This window comes from Syngnathus floridae, unplaced genomic scaffold (assembly GCF_059516105.1).
Source record: "Syngnathus floridae isolate MCC-2025c unplaced genomic scaffold, RoL_Sflo_1.0 HiC_scaffold_34, whole genome shotgun sequence".
NCBI lineage: Eukaryota > Metazoa > Chordata > Actinopteri > Syngnathiformes > Syngnathidae > Syngnathus > Syngnathus floridae.
In genome coordinates, this window is record NW_028284063.1 from 47,996 (window position 1) to 54,295 (window position 6,300).

The 6,300-nt window shown below is 52.5% G+C and overlaps 1 long non-coding RNA gene across 1 annotated transcript; it reads left to right on the forward strand.

The window, feature by feature from the left end:
- The first annotated feature begins 5,005 nt into the window (after window positions 1-5,005).
- On the forward strand, window positions 5,006-5,959 carry LOC148378591 (uncharacterized). The gene is made up of 3 exons (XR_015855770.1): window positions 5,006-5,450; window positions 5,587-5,691; window positions 5,836-5,959. It is a non-coding gene; the product is annotated as an uncharacterized LOC148378591 (long non-coding RNA).
- The last annotated feature ends 341 nt before the right edge of the window (window positions 5,960-6,300 follow it).

Here is a 6,300-nt window from a genome sequence, read left to right on the forward strand (position 1 = left end):
TTTTGAAGAACCAAATGCATTTATTCAATGAATAAGTCAAGCTAGTTCTATGTTTATGATGTTGTAAGTTACGGTACCGATTGAAGTTGAGTTCGAAGCCAGTGGAAAACAGCGCTGCGTTTGTGCTCTCCAGGTACAAATGTTGTGATCTCTGACTGACGACCGGGCGAGACTCGAGTAAGAGATGTCCAAACGAGCTCCGGCAGGGCGGGCCAAGGCGGAGCGAACGGACGCCCTTCAGGCCGCCAATGACGAGCTGAGAACCAAACTGATGGACGTCCAGTTAGAACTTCAGCAGGAGAAGAACAAGGTGAAAACCTCAACAGACAGACACTGCCTGCCTCCCTGCCTGCCTCCCTGCCTGCCTCCCTGCCTGCCTCCCTCCCTCCCAGTTTTCCCGATGTAGATTAGACATGCGTGTGCCATGACTGTGTCAGCCTACATCAACAAATGCACCGAGGACGTCAGCACCACTAAGAATATCATCACCCGGGGCAACCAACGACCCTGGATGACTGAGGAGGTACGTCAAACGCTACGAGCGCGGAACTCTGCCTTCAAGTCTGGCGACAAGGAGACACTGAGGACAGCGAGAGCCAACTTGAACCGTGCCATCAGGATAGCGAAGCGAGACCGCAGTCGAAAATTTCAGGATCGTTTCCACGACGTCAAAAACATCAGGAGTATGTGGCAAGGCATACGGGCGATTACAGACTACAACTCACCCTCCCCCCCCCCGGTGGGTGTAGTTGATGCTGACTTTCTAAATGGTCTAAATAACTTCTTTGGGAGGTTCGAGGCACTAAACGGCACTCCAGCAGTTAAAACTGTCCCCCATCAGGAAGAGGAGGTACTCTGCCTTGACTCCGCCGATGTGTTGAAGACCCTGAGGAGAGTCAACCCCTGTAAGGCCCCTGGCCCCGACAACATTCCTGGGCGTGTGTTCAGGGAATGTGCAAGTCATCTGGCTGGGGTCATCACAGACATTTTTAACACCTCGCTGGGCCAAGCCACAGTGCCGGCGTGCTTTAAGACTGCCTCCATCATTCCGGTGCCGAAGAAACCTCAAATCACCTCATTTAATGATTACCGGCTTGTTGCACTGACTCCGGTTATGATGAAGTGCTTCGAAAGGCTGCTTAAAGGTCACATCGTTTCCAGACTCCCCCTATTATTTGACCCGTTCCAGTTTGCCGACCGGCAAAACCGCTCCACTCAGGACGCCATCTCCTCCGTTCTTCACCTGAGCCTGGCTCACCTGGAGGAGAAGAACACCCATGTGCGGAGGCTGTTCCTGGACTTCAGCTCAGCGTTTAACACCATCATCCCACAGCATCTGGTAGGAAAATTGGAACACCTGGGCTTCAACACCCCCCTTCGCAACTGGCTGCTAGACTTCCTCACCAACAGACCTCAGTCAGTCCGGGTCGGACAGAACACCTCTGATGTCATCACCCTCAGCACAGGCTCCCTTCAGGGCTGCGTCCTGAGCCCCCTGCTGTGCACCCTGATGACACACGACTGCGTCCTCAGGTTCACCACCAATCACATCGTGAAGTCAGCAGACGACACAACGGTGGTGGGGCTCATCAGAGACAACAACGACCTGGACTACAGAGAGGAGGTGGAGCAGCTGGTGGGCTGGTGCAGAGAAAACAGCCTGATCCTGAATGAGGAGAAGATGAAGGAGATCATCGTCGACTTCAGGAAAAAACAGCCTCACCACGCTCCACTGATCATCAACAGCTCAGCTGTGGAGGTGGTCAGCACCACCAAATTCCTGGGGGTCCACATCACAGAAGACCTCACCTGGACTATGAACACTACGGCACTGGTCAAGAGGGCACAGAAGCGCTTGTACTTCCTGCGGAGGATGAGGAGAGCCCACCTGCCCCCACCCATCATGAGGACGTTCTACAGGAGCACCATAGAGAGCATTCTGACAAGCTGTCTCTCTGTGTGGTGTGGAGGCTGCACCGCCTCCGATTGGAAGAACGTGAGGAGAGTGGTGAGGACAGCAGAGAGGATCATAGGGGCTCCTCTTCCCTCCATTCAGGACATTTCATCTCAGCGCTGCATGTCCCGTGCCCGTAACATCATCAATGACCCATCACACCCCCACCATGGACTGTTCTCCCTGCTGCCCTCTGGGAAGAGGTTTGCAGCATCCGCTGCAGGTCCACCAGGTTCTGCAACAGCTTTTTCCCTGCTGTCATCAGACTGTTGAACACTAGAACTGTTGAGCTCTAAACTGAACTCTGCATCACACATTCACAGAACTGTACTTTATGACACTACGGACCTCTATCTTGCACTATCTCGCACTACCAACTTTACTGAACTTGTATAAACCCTTTAAATAGAAGTTTAATACATGGTTTAGCATTCCTCTGCACACTCTTGAATACTGTTTTGCCTACTTGCACTATTGCATAATTATCACTGCTGCACTTTATACTTATTTTTAATATATATATATATATATATATATATATATAGTATATATGTATATATATATATTTTCATAGGATATGTTACTTCTATTCAACTGCAATATCACTACTTTGTTGTAAGACGTATGCAACGGAATTTCGTTTTGTATGCACCATGTGCAGACAAGATGACAATAAAGTTTGTCTAAGTCTAAGTCATGTCAGGTCAGCTGTCTGGAGAGAGAGAGAAGTCAGGACCTGCGGGCGGAGCACCACCGTGCCACCGCCGCCATGACGGAACTCAAAAGCAAACTCCATGAGGAGAAGCAGAAAGAGTTAGCCATTACCAGGGAGACATTACTGCGGCAGCATGAAATGGAGCTGATGAGAGTGATCAAAATCAAAGATGGAGAGATCCAGCGACTGAATGCCTTGGTCCTCAGCCTGAGGGACGGCTCCATGGACAAGGTGATCCGCTCTATCCGTGTCTGACTATCCGCACGCCACGTCGGGCTTCGATGCGGCCGCTACCGTATTGTGTAGCTTGTCCCCAGTAAGCGTCGCGGCGCTCCGTTGCGGTCTCAACGGCCCGGTGTGGCGCAATGTCTGCTCAGGTGAGGAGGGGGGGCGCTTTGCTGGCGGAGGTGGAGGAGACGCGGCGGTGTCGGGAGACCGAGCGGTGTCGCCTCCACCAGGAGCGCGGAAGAAGCCCTGGCAGCGGCCCAGCAGGCCTGGCAGTCCCGAGCGGCCGAGCTCCGATCGGCTCATCACCAGCATCGGGAGGAGCTGAGCCGAACCAAGAGAGACTGCGAGAGGGAGATCCGCCGACTGGTAGGACTGATCAGATGCGCGGTGCGTGGCTATGTTCCCAATTTCGTTGTATACCTGCAGTGCAATGACACCTAAGGCATTCTATTCTATTCTATTTCACAAGAAGAAAATGTCCGGTTGCTCGCTTCGCTTTTGTCACAGCAAAGGTGTTCTAGTCGATTCCAGAAAAAAATTGGCCGGTTGCTCTCTTTGTTTTTGTCACAATTCTGGCAAATGAGTTTGCCCGCCTGCCTGAGCGCTCCCCGTTTGTACATCCAGACGGATGAGATCAAGCTGAAAGACAGAGCGGTTAGTGTTTTGGATGAAGCCCTGGGGCCGGCCACGTCCACCGCCTTCAGCTGCAGACTGCCGAGCAGCAGATCGCTGCCCTGAGGGATTCCCAAAGGGCGGGCCTAAACTACCCTGGAAGTGGGGTCAACGCCGCTACTAGCAATCCTCTTCATTGCGTAAGCCACCTCATCACACACTTGCAGTACGCATGACTTAGTTCGTTGCTGGAGGAAGGTAGCACAAAAACAGTTTTGAACTTTGAACGAGTGCTTGTGTGTGTGTGTTGCGGGGCGTTTTCAGTCTCAGGAGGATCGGGACACGCGACGGTTTCATCTGAAAATCGCTGAGCTCAGCGCAGTCATCAGGAAACTGGAGGATCGAAACGCCCTGCTTTCTGAAGAGCGCAATGAACTGGTAATTTATTGACGGCACGCTTGAAGGTTTGCGCTACGTTTGATGCGCGCCATCCAGCGAGGCACCCATTGCGCTTGCTTATTAGTTGAGCGGCGCGGCGAGTCGGTTGCCTGGTAGATGTCTTTTATTGGGAGCCAAAGCCACGATTCCGTTCAAACCGATGCAAAAGGAATGGATACGTTCTGGCCCGCGTGTTGTGCGTCTTTCACATCCCGCACTTCATGCTTGCAGCTAAAGCGACTGAGAGAAACAGAAAGCCAGTTTCTGCCACTCCTGTACAAAAACAAACGCCTGAGCAGGAAGAATGAAGAACTCTCGCTGGTGCTGTGTCGCCTTGAAAACAAAGTGCGCTTTGTCACCCAGGAGAACGAGGAGATGGCAAGCTTGGTAAGTCGACGCGGACAACGGCGGCGTGCCAACAGAGTCCACTGCATTTGTGTTCCACAGAGAAGGCCTAGTTCGCTCAATGACCTGGACCGCGGTTGCGGCCAGCAGGACGGTGAAATGGAGTTCCTTCAAGTTGTGGAGCAGCGGCACATCATCGACGACTTGTCCAAGGTCTTCAGGCAGGCGACTCGGTGCACGTACGGCAGCGCCGCGCTCGCTCGCTGTCGCCAGGAAACCTTTTCCGTCCAAAGCTTGGCCGGCGGCCGCCATCCAAAAAATTGGCCCCTTAAATTCCGACCTTTCAAGCAGGAGCATTGTGCGCACGCGTTTGAACACGCTTTAGACTTGTTTTGCCGTTTTCAGCAGCTCAAAGCTCCCGTTTTGTCAGCGCCTTTGCCACTCGCTGTGCGCTGAAAACGACGGACTTGCCCGGCTGCTCAGCCCGTCAACCATGAGCCGCGAGCGCGACGTCATTGTCCGTAGGCAGCTAGTGGCAAAATGCACCCTGTTAGAGTTGCGCTCGCTCCAACTTATTTTGCAAGAACCACACGGGAGACAAGTAAGTTCTTTTGGACACCTGCAGGTGGAGAGTCCATCCGTTGTACGAATGAAGTCTGACTCTCGGCTCCTGCACGAGCATTTTAATTAAGAGAAACAGGGTGGGTGTAAGAGTGGATTGAATAGAGGAAGCCCTTGACCTCTAGTCAAAACATAGCAAGGGGTGTTTTACGACTTTGTGTAGGAAGGGATAAGCGATAGGGATAAATAAGGGATAAATAATATTATTTATTACAGGTCGCAGTCAAAGTCAAAGCAACACAATGATACGATAAAGATAATCTGGAAAACCCTGACACACCCTGTAGTTGTCACTTTTGGAAAAGACGAGCGTCCCTCCAATCATCGCCGGTGACGTGTTTTTCAGGCTCTGGAGACAGGAGCTCATGTCAGAAATGTCATTGTGAGTCGCGTTTGTTTCTGCGCCGGAGCCGTTCGTTCCCTTTGCATCCAAAGAATCTCAAAGGCGGATTATTTGTGTCGACAGGAGAGAGATTTGCTGCTACGATACCGACGTCGAGAATCTCTGAGGAGGAACAAAGCGTGAGGTCCTGCAAGGTGAGTCTGTTTGTTTGCGGCTGCTTGGTGTTGCGCAAGATGAAATGGCCTTTTTCTCGCTATCGTTCCTCTCGTCGATTCATCGTGAGGTGTCGCTTCAGTTTGTTCAGAGAGATGTTTGCTTCCGCGCCCGCAGGTCATCGAAACATTTTACGGCTACGACGAAGACGTGTTGGTGGACTCGTACGGATCGTCCTTGTCTTTTCACACCGACAGAACCCCCGACACGGAACCCGAAGAGGTAGCCCGCCATTTCTGCCAGCGTATTGGCACCAAACATTCCTCTTCAGCCTGGAATCGGACTCGTCTTTGCGTCGCGGGTGCTTTGTCGCCGGTCTGACTGATTCTGGTACTAGTGCTGTGTTGCATTGGTGTGTGCATGAAGAGGCGGAGCTTCGCTACCGCCAGCTGACGCAAGAATATCAAGCGCTGCAACGAGCCTACGCTCTGCTAGCCCAGACCAGCGAAAGGGGACTACGACGCCGAGAAGGAGATCAAGGTGGCGCCCCTTCCCGCAACCCCCGGCCGGGTCGCAGCCTCCCCGTTCTCACCCAGCCTCGGGTGTTCTCTGGTCTGAAAGGAGGAGGAGGAGCCTCCCTCCTCCTCCTTTCAGACCAGAGAAAAGCTGATGGTAGAAATGGGTCACTATCAAAGCAGAGTAGCAGATCTGGAGTCAGCGCTGAAGCAACAAGGACAGGTAAGCTCATCAATGAGCACACCTTTTTCTCAGACAAAATAGCTACATTCTTCAGTCACTCATCCGTCTGGCATTACTGGACCAACCCCCCCCCCCCCCCCCCCCGAACGTGGCTGGGAAAATGCGGAGAAAAGCAAATGTCATTTTCCAGTC